The following is an 18181-nucleotide window of genomic DNA, read 5'->3' on the forward strand; positions in this document are numbered from 1 at the left end:
ATATTTTTTATAATTGATAAAAAAAATTGATGTTTACCCTTACTTTAAAATTTTATCAATTTATTTTTATATTTTTTTACTCGTTATAATTTATTAATAATTTTTCTTATTCTTATCAATTTATTATTTCACAAACATTTGCACACGTGCATAACATCACACTTTATAACATTTTTTAAATTAATTACATTTTTAAATATTTTAAACATTTTTTATACTTTTAATATTTTTTATATTTTTTTTCATAATTACAAATCAATTTCTACATGTTTGCAAAATCTGAGTCGAATCAATTATTTCAATACAAATGCAATAATAATTTGGTGTCTTATCACATTAATACAAATAGTATTTGTTGATACCCAATTTTGTCCATCCTTTCTTTTAATTCATTTTCTTGATCTTCCAAATTAATAGTAAGTTGAATATTTTTTATTTCACCACTATTTTAATTTATAACTATTTTTACGTTTCTTATTTATGTACTACCATTATTATTACTAATTTTAAAATATTAATGTGTTATCAATAATACTACTATTATTTTATTTTTTTATTTTTTTAATCGATCATTGTTGTTTTATTTTTAAGTCTCATATTTATTAAAGTAGTCATGCATACATCAAATTTTTCATAATTTTTAATTATTATTATTTAAATATATATTAAGCTAGCTATTAATTTAGAAGCTCAAAAAAATCAATTTAAGATTAAAAAGGACCCAAATAATAAATGGGTAGGAACATGGATTGACTAACAATAATGCGAGTTGCATAAAATCCGTTGTTGTTTCTATTAAATACCTTTCTTTCAAACACTTTTACGGAAAAAAAGAAAAACTTGTCTTTCTTTATGTCACATTTCAAAAAAAATAGGTGTCTTTAATTCTTTGTTAATTACTGCATGGCAAAAAAGTGTCAAAAAAGAGATCAAGAGAAATCTTTATTTGTTGGTATTTGTCAGATTTTGCAACGTTCAAATTTCAACGGCTTTAATTCAAATTTCCACCTACCACATAATACACTACACTTATATATAAACAGACATACACAGCAAAGCAGGGGGACTCCATTTTCTGAACATCTCCTCTCTCTCACACCGTTAACCCATCGGAGTAACCATTTTTGGCGAGGTTCCAACTACCAAACCTTCTTCATCTTCCCCTTTACCACAAGACCAACAAATCCACGCCTCCCCTCTCCGTTGTCAGCCACCGAAAGAACCAAATAAACCATTACAAACCACCACAGCCAACCCATGTGCCGCCTCTCCTTGATCTTCACCACTGCTGGCTCGCCGGAGTTGTGACCGGCGAGATCTAACTAAGAAACCGCCACGCGCCACCACCCAAGCCCAGATCTGCCGCCATCAACCACATCGCAGCAGCCACCCCCCCTTTTTATTCCCCTTTTGGTTTTGCTCATCAAGAACTAGCCATTAATTGGTCGTACTCACGTTTTTTGGCGTTGCTCCGGCATACGCCATTGAAGCAACGCTAACCTTTATTTGTCACAGTCTTCAATCTGCCTAATAATTTGTCTATTTTATGAATTTGGGTAGTTTATGTGGTGCTTTAACATTTCTTTTTCTACCTTGAATTCTTGATATTTTGGATATTTGGATTGCCTCTGTTTTGTTCACATTTCGATGACTTTAACACCTTTTTATGGTCTGTGTTTCTCTATTACTGTATTATATAAATTTTGGGGTTGTGTAGTTGGTGTTTCCACCCCTTTATTAATTTTAGATATGCTTGCTGATATATTATACTGATAATGGACAGATACTACATTATTTTCGGTCAATGAAAATTATTATTATTAATTTTGAGGCCTCCGTAAATAAAAAAAATGGACTTTACATGTATAAATGCGTAATAAAGATATATTTTTGGGCAATGAAGAAACTTTTATAACATCACGACAAAACAAAAAAGGTTTTGTGATTCGTATCTTGGCGAGGCGATTTAGGACAGTCGATTAGTCGAGCAACCATTTCGCAGTCATGGCGAATCTAAAACTTAATCCGAGCCCACACATATTTAAAATTTAATTTGAACCCACTTTTTAATGAAAAATTACATTTTTTACATTCCTTTTTTAATTTATTTTTGATAATTATTTATTCGTTACTAACATTTTTTACAAGTGTTTATACGGGTTATATGGAATACTCGTCGGGAGTTGCATTCAAAGATGACCTTTTAATTTTGCATTCTTTTTTTTATCCTTGTATTTGTACAAACATTATTATAGTAAAAATTTATTTTTGGGGGCGTTGGGCGGGAATGCTTTTATACATAATTTCATCGTTTTTACGCAAAACTTAGCCCGTTAATATTTATATAAAATAATTAACTTTATCAAGTAATTCATATGTTTACATGTTACATAATCTTTTCTTTAAAACAAGTTTTTTTATTTCGATTTAGTACATATACTAATATAATTTTATTTATACTTTTACAAAACATATATTATTTTATTACACTTAAATAAAAGAGTTAGGTTAATTAAGTAATTTACAAATTTTGTAGTCTTTTCTTCTCAAATAAATTTTACTTTTCTTTATAACTTTAATCAAATAAAAAATATATTACTTGTAAATACATTTCTTTGTATGGCATATTATAAAATACCTTTCTTTTTCATGCATTATAAAATGCTTTTCACATGTATTTACACATTTTATTTATACACATCTTGTACATGTTTTATAATAATATTTTATTTATTTATATACATATACCTTTACATAATTTTAAATACTTATATTCTTAAAGAATTACTTTATAATTAAATACATACTTTACATTATTTTAAATATTTATACCTCCTCCCTCATTGATAAATTTAGTCTAACCGGGTACCACATTTGTGGATCCTGAAGGGTACCTAACCCCTTTCCTTCGGAATAACTTGAACCCTTACCTAGAATCTTAAATTGATTTTTGCAGACTAAAAACATTAATAATACTTGTTAATAAATAGGTTTTCTTATTTTCCTTAAAAATTAGGGGGCGACTCTATACAATCTTCATTCTTTTAGAGTCCATAACGTCGTACTTGTTTTGACCTCAGGTAAAAATAGGGCATCGACAGAATGGCGACTCCGCTGGGGAAGCACAACAGGTTCTAACCATGATCGACTCGATTTTTAATCGAGGGAGGTGTTTTTACATTTTTGTATATGATTAAATTTTTTGATTCCTTACGTGTTACACTGCAAATTATGTGAATTTGCTCATAAATTATTTACATTTTTTTCATCCTTAACATGCTTAGTTTAGGATTTTTATGCATTATTATGTTATTTGTTTTACATATTTTTATATCATGCTATGTGTGAAAGGACGCAAGCCAAATCCAAACTTGTGTTCCTTATTTGTTTGAATAACACTACTTGTTACTGCTTTATCACTTGCATTTTCCTATCGAGTCTTTGACCGTACACAATTCACACACTGTGGTACACGCGAGGGGTGTACTACACTCCTCCGAACCTTCTTTGGATTCCTTAGTTTCAGAGTCGGTGCAGTTAGGTTAGTGCACCTTCTCGCAAATATTTAATCCCACTCTTGAATATTTAGAAAAAAATCCTACTCTAGTAATAGGTCATATTGCATATACCTTAGGAGGGACGGTCTAAGGTATCGTCTTCGCAACTAGGATGCCACCCTTTGGTCAGAAGGTTATGAAACCTTTATGACATATTTTGTGTTAGAACTGATTCAGATAATCCTAAAATCGAACATTAATGAATTCAGAACAATCAAATTGGCCTTCTTTTTCTCTTCCTTCATTCGACATCATTTTCACATCAATAAACATAGAGTATTACCCAAACTCGCTAACATTTGACACCATTTTCATGAATATAGAGCATTGTTAAAACTCCGTTTCACAAATATCTTTCTCAAATTTCATGAAAGCCGAGTGTTCTAAAAATGCTTTGCTTTCGTTCGACTTTCTCTTCAAGTACGCAGATAGGGAATGCCACTAAATAACTCCACCTACGTCTAATTTCTTTTGATCCAAACTAGGGTGGAATATTGTCAAGCATTCTTCCAATATTTGATTGCTTTTTTTAGTCAACAGACGTAGAATATTATTCAAAACTCTACAATAATTTGACACCCTTCTTCAAAACAATGAATGTGGAATATTATTCATCTTCACCCACTTCTAACTCTTTCCAGCCAATGAGCGTGAGGCATTGTCGATAATTCTCCTCCATTCGATATCTCTACCATAAGATCCTCATTCATCAATAACGAGACTTGAGATACTCACTTCTTTAAAGGCATCATTTTAGCCCGCTTCTATCAATTCTTATCGACTATATAGGCCTCTTTTAGCCACCCTTATTGGATACATTCCCTTTTCAAGAAAACTTAAAATTGTTCTAAATCCAAAATGTGTCAAAATCTAGATTCATCTATTTCAGTTTATTTGAACGAAGGCCTCTCTGGCAAAATGAGGCTCCACAATATAAGATGCGGTTTCTTGATGTTGTCTGAATGTGCTTGTCCATCGACATGAACTAACTCCTTAAATTTCATTTATATTGGCAATATCCCCCCAACAAAGGTTAATTGTATTGATTGATAGAACTAGCCAACTTAAGCTATATATCTCAAGAATAAACACCAATACCGTCGACCCGACCAGAAGTGTTTCAATGCTGGCAAACATATCAGAGATTTTCAAAAGACAAGATAATGCAGATAAGGATGAATGTATTCTTCTTTAGGAGCAACAACTCGAGATGTTAAGAGGAGAACTACATCAAGGAAAGGATCCCACACATCCATCCACGGCTACTCTACCGCGCCCTTCTAATTTTTTATCGCTAGAAACTCCAATACCGAAACGCTATCAGTCAGTACAACCTCTCCCAACGACTGTTGGTTTAATAAATCCATCATCCCCGTTCACACCCATCACCTCTCATAAATTTTCTGATTGCACCCCACATCTAAATATTGTCACATCTGCTCATAATATTCAACGAACAAATTACGCTACCTTTCAAGAACAATATATTTCTTTGATGTGCGTGATCGAGACACCCATTTTCACCATGCCTGCTAAAAGTAAGTTTCCGACAGGAACAAAAGAGGGGGATGACAAAATCGTAGGTGAGCTTCATAATCTAAAGCGTGCGATGAAACACCTCTAAGAAACTTAATTCAACAAGCATTTGGAATACAAAGATTTATGTATCCATCCAGATGTTGATTTGCCAGTCGGGTTCAATCCACCTAAGTTCGACTTATTTGATGGTCCTCATATTCATTTGAGAACATATTATGATAAATTGGTAGGGATTGGAAAAAATGAGAAGCTCATAATGAAGTTGTTCATTAGAAGTTTGTCTGGTGAGGCTCTCGCTTGGTACACCAAACAAGACCCTTGTCTTTGGCATAAATGGAGTGACATGGCTGAAGACTTTATGAATCGTTTCAAGTTTAACACGAAAATCGCACCTGATCGACTTTCCCTCATCAGTATACAAAATAAGACCTCTGAATTATTCTAGGAATATGCTCGGCGATAGAGGTTCGAGGTAGGAAAAGTTCAACCACTAATGGACGAAAGTGAATTAACGAAGTATTTTATCTGCAGTCAAAAGGGTGTCTATTTCGAAAAGATAATATCCACATTGGGGAAGAAGTTTGTCGATTGTGTCAAAATGGGGAATTTCATAGAAGAGGCGATTAACGCTGGAAGGATTAAGTCGACAAATAATTTGAGCGAGTCTACTCGGTTAGAGTTCATCGAAGGAGCCGAGGCGGAAAATAAAGAAGAAGTATCTGTGTGATACCGCACTACTCAGTATCTAAATTATCCTAATCACTTCAAAATCTTGATAACAAATTGATGCAAATATCGAGTCGCAAACTACATCATGCATATAATATCCAACAAAATTATCTTCAACCCCAAGCTCCCACAGCTCAAAATCCACCACAACTCTGTGTTCTAATCCAAGTGTTAGTTTATCAAAATTATACACCTTCTGCGCTTAGACAAAATTCAAAAGGTAACCGCAATTGAAGCCGCACTTAATTTGTTGAACCACTGACACTTTTGTTTGAAAGATTAAGAGGCGCAAATTTGCTGCAACTCGAGTTAGGGAAGATTCCTAACCCATTGCCTAAATGATTCGATGAAAGAAAGAAATGCGCTTTCCACTCTGGATTTCAGGGGCACGATACTGAAGATTATAATAGGCTAAGGCATAGAATTGAGTGCTTGATCAAGACCGGGGCAACCCAATGTGTTGAAGTGCAACCAAATGCAAATTTTAATCCAGTGCCCAGTCATGAAAATAGAAGATTATATATGACATGAGGGACATCATCCTCCACGCCAAGTCAGCAAGGCCTTCATAATAAGACACTCTACAGAAAAGCACTAACTTTAGCGGGAATATGATGGAAATGAATTCAAGTTGATCAACTCAAAAATAGACAATATAGTCCTATATTTGAGGGCAAGGATTCCCCTATGATTATCATGTGGCAGAATTACGTTCTGACCTGATTTCTCATGGTGAGATACGTAGGCAACCCTCATCAGGTTCGATCGTACTTAAGTAGAATCATTTCTCCTTTTGTAATTGGAACTACGTGTGACCTAATTTCCCCCGACGGGATACGTAGGTAGCCTATATAAGGCTCGATCCCTTTATAATACAAAACTCTATTTTTTCCTAACGACGAGTGAAACATGAATGGGACGGTATCCAGAAAACTCGACATGATCCATCAAGACCATCCCAAGATACACAGCGAAGAATCGTCGAGAAAGTCTCTCCAAGAGACTGGGGCAAAATTTGAAGAATGTTTTAAAGATCAACGAAGGATAGGACGTTCAACTTGGAAATGTTACAATCAAGATTGATTTGTACCAGATAACGCAAGTCATCACTAAAGCTACAAGGCATCAACAGAAGGACCAATTGACTATAATATCGAGAGAAATGCACCAAGGGCCAATACCAAAGACACTCCTACCACTTAACCAAAGATCTTCTCTACAAATACTGTTAAAAGATACTATCGATCCAAATGCTTTGGGATCATATCGACGATCAACACATTTGACTATAATCATTACGTCAGTCATAAGGAGGTCAACCAAATCTTCAGGTGGCATATGCTTATAAAAGAGCCAAAAGTAAGTCCACATAACGAGGAAAAATAATCTATACCTACAAATCCAGGAAGATTTCCAAAATATGCTCAGAAGCATTCAAACTTGGATTATGACTAATGCATCAATCGAGGATATCAACATTAAATATCTGTTGACACGCGAGATTGCATACATTGGCATCAAAGATATCTCATCATCTTATGAATCAGTATCTGAATTTCTCAAAAGTACATGATTCAAATATACATCTTTAAGTCGTCATCTGAAAGCGAACGACATATGAGATTTCCTTGAAATTGACAATTTGTGGATCATCTATAAGCTATATTATTTGAAATAAGATAGTGAGCAAGATTATCTCTGAGTTGATAGCCCATAGGTCATCCGTAAGACGCAATAACATCCTAACCGGATAGTATGCAAGGTTACCCAAAATTGATAGTCCAAAGGTTACCTATAAGTCGCAACTAAATCTTTACCGGAGAATATGCAAGATTATCAAATTGGTATGTCCAAGGTTTCTCTATAAGCCGTGTCATATCCAAGATCGATTATGTGCAAGATTACCCAAGGACTAACAATTTGAGAGATATCTATAAGTCATATTGTGTCCAAGGTCGGATGATGTGCAGGAACACCCGAAAGCTAGCAGTTGGAGGGATATCTGTAAGTCATCTCTTATCCAAAGTCGAATAATGTGCAGGATTACCTAAAGGCTAGCAATTCAAAGGATATCTATAAGTCGCCTCGTATCCAACATCAAATAATGTGCAAGATAATCCAAAGATTGACGATTAAAGAGGAATCTATAAGTCATATTGATACAAAAGATACGCAAGACTTAACCAAGATCATATGCGAAGAATTATTAGCAATAACCAGAGAGGTTATCATTCCACAAACATTATAGGTGACTCAAAAGGGTTGCCGCTTCAACACAAGATTACACCGTCGCAGGGACCGTTCTGCATATAAAGTGTCGTCGCTGTCCAAAAGGGGCACCCCATTTTGAAGACATATTTAACTGACAAATGATTATGCAACAATCAAAAAGGTTGTTGTGTCTGTTGTTGCAAGTTATTTCTTTTCTAACAGGTACACGAAAGGACGACTGTAGTGGACCCAAAAAGAGTTCATATACGAAGACGCCCACAAGATAAGGAGACTATCAATGAGGCACCCAAGAAATATTCAGAGTTTGCGCGGAGAAGACTCGCGCATGTACCCAATCGTCTTACTTCCATCAAAATGCATGTCAACGAGAATACATATAAAGATAGCTTACATTGCATTCACTAATCTTCCGCTCAAAACCATGACATGAAGAAACCGATATTGAGATGTAAATCTCAATGCTTGATCGACTCCAATAACTTACAGAAGCATCAATCAAATCATCGAATGCTTTGATACTAATCGTTAGCTCAAGGAAATGATAAAATGTTGAAGACTCTTACACAAGAGAAACCACTCCAACAAATGACCAAATGAGCTTTCAAAAGCAAGCTCATGATTATCAATCTTACCATTCTCCATCCACCTACCCTTATGACTAAATTTTCTTAATTCTCCTTACGCGGAATTATGTTTTGACTTGATTCCTATTCTAGGATACTTAGGTAGCCAAGACAGGCTCGGTCATATCAACAAAATATTCTCTCCATCCTTTTAAATTTCATTTATCATCTCAAGCCACATTAATCGCATTGCTTTGACAAAAGTCTGAGAGCGAAGTTCAAGATAGGGAAAGTCCCCACCAGAAGACGTACCAGTATAAACACATTATGTGGAGTTAGGAAGTGTCACTACTCCAAGTCTCGAATAGATTACCGATTGTCGAAAGATTAAAGGACGAGATAGCTGCTAGGCCGAGTTCTCGATCAACACAAAATCAACACCCCTTCCCCAAACTAAAAACTTTCTTTGAGCGCAGGTACAACATCGCTGCAACAAAGGTTCAAACATCTTGGAAGCCTAAATGCTGCCTCACCATCACAAGCTGAGAATCCAGGTCGCATTAAAGGGATATCCCCATTAAGACTAAGTCATCAAGTACTAACAGATATTCACAAAACTCTAACATAACACAGGGTTGTCCTCCCCGAACAATAGAATAGGATAGTCCGCCCCGAACAATAGGACAGGGCCGGTCTGCCCCGAACAATAAGACATATAATACAACTTTCACTTCATCAACAAGCATTTCAGCCGGCGGAGGCTATTTACATTTCAGTCGGCGGAGGCTATTTATATTTCAACCGGCGGAGGCTAGTTATATTTCAGCCGGCAGAGGCTACTAATATTTCAGCCGACGGAGGCTATTTACATTTCAGCCGGCGGAGGCTATTTACATTTCAGCCAGCGGAGGCTATTTACATTTTAGCAATTACTTAGCTGATGGAGGCTATTTTCATTTCGGTCGACGGAGGCTATTTACATTTCAATTACCGCTCAGCCGACGAAGGCTTTTACTTTCAAATAGCTACTCAGCCGACGGAGGCTATTTATATTTCAGTTATTACCCCGCCAGGCAGATTGCCTTAAAAAATAGAGGCAATACTAGAACATGCAGTACAACGTGGAACTATCGTCTTAGCAGCGAATTGGGGCAAGCTAGCGGAATGTCAGGCATCTCTAGTTACGTTAGAAATCTCGGCGAAGAAACTCAACTCAACTCAACCCAAAACTCTCATTTTTTATAATTCTTATTATCATCACTCAGTGTCGTCTTAATTCGATACTGGGGCAATCTTTAAAAATTCATAATCTCCTTTTCACTCAAAGACCCCAGCAAATATTGCTATCGGACATCTCCTCACTTCCAGCTACCCAAACAGCCAATTTTGGAACACGCACCCGTATTCATTCTATTCGTGTTAAAATCTTTGCTATCATCCTTGAAGGAACCCAGTGTCACCATAACTCTACACTGGGGCAAATTTTGATATTTACAAAACTTTGCTATAATTTAAACTATAAATGACCTGACTTCTCGTGAAGCTCGAGATATGTAGGCAGCTCAGAAATCGGAGTCCGGTCATAATCTTCCAAACATTTTATTTTGCCTGAGAACAAAATTGGTTGTGTCAACATGATTGCCCAAAGATTTTCACATAAATCTTTGTCCACTCATGGGCAACTGTTGACACTCAATTTTTTCTCTCCATGCTAAAAATTAACGTCTTCAGGCTTCCTGACCGTTAAAGGGCACAAAATATAATTTTTCACATATTTTTTATAATTGATAATAAAAATTGATGTTTATCCTTCCTTTAAAATTTTATCAATTTATTTTTATATTTTTTTACTCTTTATAATTTATTAATAATTTTTCTTATTCTTATCAATTTATTATTTCACAAACATTTGCACACATGTATAACATCACATTTTTATAACATTTTTTAAATTAATTACATTTTTGAATATTTTTAACATTTTTTATACTTTCAATATTTTTACATTTTTTTTCATAATTACAAATCAATTTCTACACGTTTGCAAAAGCTGAGTCGAATCAATTATTTCAATACAAATGCAATAATAATTTGTGTCTTGTCACATTAATACAAATAGTATTTGTTAATACCCAATTTTGTCCAGCCTTTCTTTTAATTCATTTTCTTGAGCTTCCAAATTAATAGTAAGTTGAATATTTTATATTTCACCACTATTTTACTTTATAACTATTTTTACCATTCTTATTTATGTAATACCATTATTATTACTAATTTTAAAATATTAATGTGTTATCAATAATACTACTATTATTTTATTTTTTTTATTTTTTTATTTTTTTTAATCGATCATTGTTGCTTTATTTTTAAGTCTCATATTTATTAAAGTTGTCATGCATACATCAAATTTTTCATAATTGTTAATTATTATTATTTAAATATATATTAAGCTAGCTATTAATTTAGAAGCTCAAAAAAATCAATTTAAGAGTAAAAAGGACCCAAATAATAAATGGGTAGGAACATGGATTGACTAACAATAATGCGAGTTGCATAAAATCCATTGTTGTTTCTATTAAATACCTTTCTTTCAAACATTTTTAAGGCAAAAAGAAAAACTTGTCTTTCCTTATGTCACATCTCAAAAAAAAAAAGGTGTCTTTAGTGCTTTGTTAATTACTGCATGGCAAAAAAGTGTCAAAAAAGAGATCAAAAGAAATCTTTATTTGTTGGTATTTGTCAGATTTTGCAACGTTCAAATTTCAACGGCTTTAATTCAAATTTCCACCTACCACATAGTACACTACACCTATATATAAACAGACATACACAGCAAAGCAGGGGGACTCTATTTTCTGAACATCTCCTCTCTCACACACTGTTAACCCATCGAAGTAACTATTTTTGGCGAGGTTCCAACCACCAAACCTTCTTCATCTTCCCCTTTACCACAAGACCAACAAATCCACGCCTCCCCTCTCCGTTGTCAGCCACCGGAAGAACCAAAGAAACCATTACAAACCACCACAGCCAACCCATGTGTCGCCTCTCCTTGATCTTCACCACTGCTGGCTCGCCGGAGTTGTGACCGGCGAGATCCAACTGAGAAATCACCATGCGCCACCACCCAATCCCAGATCTGCCGCCATCAGCCACATCGTGGCAGCTACCCCCCTTTTCTTCCCCTTTCGGTTTTGCTCATCAAGAACTGGCCATTAATTGGCCGTACCCACGTTTTTCGGCGTTGCTCCGGCATACGCCATTGAAGCAACGCTAACCTTTATTTGTCACAGTCTTCGATCTGCTTAATAATTTGTCTATTTTATGGATTTGGGTAGTTTATGTGGTGCTTTAACATTTCTTTTTCTACCTTGAATTCTTGATATTTTGGATATTTGGATTGCCTCTGTTTTGTTCACATTTTGATGACTTTAACACCTTTCTATGGTCCGTGTTGCTCTATTACTGTATTATATAAATTTTGGGGTTGTGTAGTTGGTGTTTTCACCTCTTTATTAATTTTGGATATGCTTGCTAATATATTATACTGATAATGGACAGATACTACATTATTTTTGGCCAATAAAAATTATTATTATTAATTTTGAGGCCTCCGTAAATAAAAATAAAAATGGACTTTACATGTATAAATGCGTAATAAAGAAATATTTTTGGGCAATGACGAAACTTTTATAACATCACGACAAAACAAAAAATGTTTTGTGATTCGTATCTTGGCGAGGCGATTTAGGACGGCCGATTAGTCGAGCAACCATTTCGCAGTCATGACGAATCTAAAACTTAATCTGAGCCCACACGTATTTAAAATTTAATTTGAACCCACTTTTTAACGAAAAATTACATTTTTTACATTCCTTTTTTAATTTATTTTTGATAATTATTTGTTCGTTACTAACATTTTTTACAAATGTTTATACAGGTTATTTGGAATACTCGTCGGGAGTTGCATTCAAAGATGACCTTTTAATTTTGCATTCTTTTTTATATCCTTGTATTTGTACAAACATTATTATAGTAAAAATTTATTTTTTGGGGCGTTGGGCGGGAATGCTTTTATACATAATTTCATCGTTTTTAGGCAAAACTTAGCCCGTTAATATTTATATAAAATAATTAACTTTATCAAGTAATTCATACGTTTACATGTTACATAATCTTTTCTTTAAAACAAGTTTTCTTATTTCTATTTAGTACATATACTAATATAATTTTGTTTATACTTTTACAAAACATATATTATTTTATTACACTTAAATAAAAGAGTCAGGTTAATTAAGTAATTTACAAATTTTGTAGTTTTTTCTTCTCAAATAAATTTTACTTTTCTTTATAACTTTAATCAAATAAAAAATATATTACTTGTAAATACATTTCTTTGTATGACATATTATAAAATACCTCTCTTTTTCATGCATTATAAAATGCTTTTCACATGTATTTACACATTTTATTTATACATATCTTGTACATGTTTTATAACAATATTTTATTTATTTACAGACATATACCTTTACATAATTTTAAATATTTATATTCTTAAAGAATTACTTTATAATTAAATACATACTTTGCATTATTTTAAATATTTATACCTCCTCCCTCATTGATAAATTTAGTCTAGTCGGGTACCACATTTGTAGATCCTGAAGGGTGTCTAACCCCTTCCCTTTGGGACAACTTAAACCCTTACCTAGAATCTTAAATTGATTTTTGCAGACTAAAAACATTAATAATACTTGTTAATAAATAGGTTTCCTTATTTTCCTTAAAAATTAGGGGCGACTCTATACAATTTTCATTCTTTTAAAGTCCATAACGCCGTACTTGTTTTGACCTCAGGTAAAAATAGGGCATCGACAAATAGTTAGAGATATTCTATCCATTCCATCGTACCACAATACCCCTTATTAATTACAAAACTTTAGTGAAACATCTATATACTTTTCATATTACCATAATCTTTATTTTATTTTTAGTGACATATCTTTATGGCTATCGAAATTTTATATCATGTTTAAAATTCTTTTTTCTAAAAAATAAAATAGTGCATAAAACATGTGATATACAACAACAACAACAAACTCAGTGTATTCCCACATAGTGGGGTCTGGGGGGTAAGATGTACGCAGTCCATACCACTACTTCAGGAGAAATAGAAAGGTTGTTTCTGATAGACCCCCGGCTCAAGACAAGGAAAATAAATAAATACTTAATAAAGCATAGAACAAGATGTCAAGACATAAATACGCCACCCACAAGGAATAATAAACAAAGAATAGTAAACACATTCGTAATAAAGCATGCAACAAAGTATCCTAGCAAGAATAATACATCTACCAAGTAATGCCCTATCCCAACGACTCAAATTGGCACTAGCCTCTACCCTAATCCGCGTCCTTCAGATCTTCCTATCTAGGGTCATGTCCTCAGTAAGTTGTAACTACTCCATGTCCCGCCTGATCACCTCTCTCCAGTATTTCTTCGGCCTACCCCTACCCCGCCTGAAACCATCCAAAGCAAGCTTCTCACACCTATGAACGGGGGCATTCGTGCCCCTCCTAATCACATGCCCGAACCATCTCAATCAGACTTCCCGCATCTTGTCCTCCACCGAGGCCACTCCAAACTTTTCCCAAATAGTCTCATTTCGAACTCTATCACACCTATTAAGCCCACACATCCAACACAACATCCGTATTTCTGCCACCTTCAATTTTTGAATATGAGAGTTCTTGACTGGCCAACATTTCACTCCATACAACATGGCCGGATGGACTGTCACCCTGTAGAATTTGCCTTTAAGCTTAGGCGGCACCTTCCTATCACACAATACCCCCGAGGCGAGCTTCCACTTCATCCATCCCGCCCCAATACGGTGGAAGACATCCTCGTCAATCTCACTATTCCCCTGGATCATGGACCCCAGATACTTGAAACTATCCCTCTTACCCACTGTCTGGAAATCCAACCTTACTACCACCTCGTCTTCCTGCGTCACGTCATTAAACTTGCATTCCAAATATTGTGTCTTGCTCCTACTCAACCTGAACCCTTTAGACTCAAGGGTCTGTCTCCACACCTCTAATTTATCATTCACACACCCCTGCATCTCATCAATCAAAACTACATCATCTGCAAAAAGCATACATCAAGGTACCTCTCCTTGAATACGCCGTGTCAACACATCCATCACCAAGGCAAACAAAAATGGGCTAAGAGTGGAACCCTGGTGCAACCCCGTCAAGACAAGGAAATGCTCTGAGTCTCCTCCCGCCATCCTTACCTGAGTCTTAGCTCCATTATACATGTCCTTGATATAATGTGTATAAAAAACCACATAGCATTTCTACTCCAACTAAGATATTATAATGATTATGTTGTTGTTAAGACACAACATATTTATTTTTGCACTATATTAAAAATGTGAAGGGCCTTAGAATATTGTTTGAACTTTTTTCCCTTCATTAAAAGTCTTTGATTTAGACAAAATTATATTTTTACTATTTTTCTGATATTTAAGAATTAAAAATTAATAATATATGTTTATGGTAAAATATTTTCTTATTAGAAGTCATCATAATTAGTGACAACTAATACTTTTTTCATTAGTTTGAAAAATTTAAATCAACAAAATTTAATTTTAAGAAGATTTGGAAAATCTACAAATAAAAATAAAAACGTTAGAATAAGAAAAATTTAAGAAGTATCAAATTTTTATAAGTTTTAAGTACGCTATAAGAATGTAATAAAAAATTTGATTTTAAAAATAAGAAAAGATTTTAAATATAAAAAAAAATAATCGTACTATAAATATGTTTCAGATTGTTGTGTCTCTCTTAGCCTATGACAGCAAGGGAAAGAGGTACAACATGACAAACACAAAAGTGATGATAATCAACTATTTGAAACTTCAGGTGGTAATATATATATGTGCGTACACTAAAATATATGTTTATGTTTACATTATTATATTAAAGTGAAGGATCTTTGAAAAGTGATTTGAACTTTTTGCACTTTATTAAAAATTTCTGAATAGATATAACAACAACAAACCTAGTGTACTTCCACAAAGTGGGGTCTGGGGAGGATAAGATGTACGCAGACCATACCACTACCTTCGAAAAAGTAGAATTTCTGCAATAAAATTATTTAATTTTAAGTAATCAAAAATTACACGTGTGAGGCACGTGCGGTTAAACTAGTATAATATAGATTGAAAAAAGAAAGTAATAAAGATGTTAAGGGTCTAATTGGACTGATCTGACAGTCTGATGTTCGGTTGATTTCTGGGTTAGGGGATCGAATCCAACCGATCTAATTTAATTTAGATTTATTTAGGTCAGTACAAATTCGAATCCCGATTCAATTTGTTTTAAAATTGTGCTAATTATTTTTAAACTAGGTATTGGGAGCCCGTGCTAGCACGGGCCCAATACATGTTATTCGCTCAATTTTAATTTATATTTTAAGTTGTCGATTATTGTAATCTTAATATTTTTTAAGTAAGCTACTCATAATTTCAATTTGTTTAGTACAAATGAAATTTCAACACTCAAACAAATTTTTTGTATGATTTTTTAAATATGTTAAATAGTTAATTATTGTGATTTATAGTATTTTTTAATCGTAATTTTTGAATATATAACAGAATAAAAGGAGATGGTGGGGAAGGGTAATAACACATTGGGGAAATTCTTTCTGATAATATAATATTTATTTATTTATTTATTTTAATGTTAAACATCATACTTTTCAAAATACGTGGTATTTTTAATTTGAACACAATCCTTAAGAAATTATTTATTTCTAGAAGAAAAAATTATTTTACTACTTTACGCTTTATAAGTATCTTAAAAGAATGTAACTCTTTAGTAGAGTAGTTCGTTGATTATGTAAAACTCCATTATATTTAAGGAACATAAAATTATTATAAAATTATTAATGACTTCTTGATTATCTAAAATGCTATTTATTAAATGATAATTTATTTTTTTGATTAGTTATACAGATATTTAATTAATTGGACTATAAAATTACAATTAGTCTTACTTAATTATATTTATTTTTTTATTTAACATTCTAAGTAAACATATAAATAAATAAACAATTTAAAAGTTACACTTGAAGACCTCCTAAAATGCTAAGAAGATAAAAGAAAAAGTATGAACCGTAAAAGTTTAAGGGCCCCACTTTTATTTGGATGAGTCAATTTTAAATAGGAAAAATTACGGACAATAGCATACTTAAAACTATAATTACAATAAATAGCAATATTTTTATAAAATTACAATTTATAGCAAGGTAGCATTATTTTACTCATTAACTAGGCAAGTGCATGTTTTACTCTCACTACTTTATATTTTTCTATTTTCACTCCACTATTTCACCTTCCCTAAATATAGCCATATCTTTTACCCCTTTTATTCAACATATTTTTTTTATTTTATTTTATTTTTATTTTTTTATTTCCACTTCATTTTCTCTCTTCTATTTCTCTTCCTTTTTTTTTTTTCCTTTTTTTATTTTTTTTATTTTTTGTTTTCTTTTTTTTTCCTTTTTCATATTTGAAAATAATTATCTCCATGATCTTCAAAATTTCAAAATAAAACATCATTACTGTCTTTCACTCTCTTATTTCTCTACCTTTTTTTCTTGTTAGATTTTTTTTCTTTTTTTTATTTCTTTTTTATTTTTTTCTTTCCACTTTATTTTCTCTCTTCTATTTCTCTTTTTTTCCCCCTTTTTTCTTTTCTTTTTTTTTTCCTTTCTCAAATCTTTTTTTTTCTTCTTCTTTTTTCCATTTTATTTTGTTTCTTTATTTTCTTTTATTTTACACTTCTATTTCTCTTTCTTCCTTTTTTTTTTCTTTTTCACTTCTCTTTTTTCTTTTTTTTTCTGTTTTTTTTTACTCTTCTATCTCTAACTTTATTTTTGAAAAGACAAATATATATATCACATACACATATTCGAAAAACATACAAAATACATAGTTATACAGATTTGGATATGTATTTACAGTACAAAACATATATATGCATTTACGAAATACATATCATATTCATATTAAACAGTAACAAACATAACTATACTATATATCTTCATATGTATTTACGAAATACAAAGGTGACTCATATAAAATAAGAATATACATATGGATCAGATATGTATTTTGTAAATATATATACAGAGCTCTATGTATTTTATACGGTGTTGGATTTGTCTTTGAACTGTACATACTATGTCATTTTAGAGGGTAACATATGTACTTATTTGAATTCTTTTACTGTTTAAGATATGTCTCATGTATTTTCTTATTACCTATATATATATATATATATATATATATATATATATATATATATATATGTATGTATGTATGTATATAATTGTCATTTTTGTTATAGAGATTTTGTGTCCTATATGTTTATATATACATGTGAGTCAGATATGTATTTCTGTAAATACATATGCAGTATATATGTATGTTTTTTACCGTAAATACATATGCAAATTTGTATGTCTATTTATTTTGTATATTTT

The sequence above is a fragment of the Capsicum annuum genome, chromosome 9 (genome assembly GCF_002878395.1).
Source record: "Capsicum annuum cultivar UCD-10X-F1 chromosome 9, UCD10Xv1.1, whole genome shotgun sequence".
NCBI classification, from domain to species: Eukaryota; Viridiplantae; Streptophyta; class Magnoliopsida; order Solanales; family Solanaceae; genus Capsicum; species Capsicum annuum.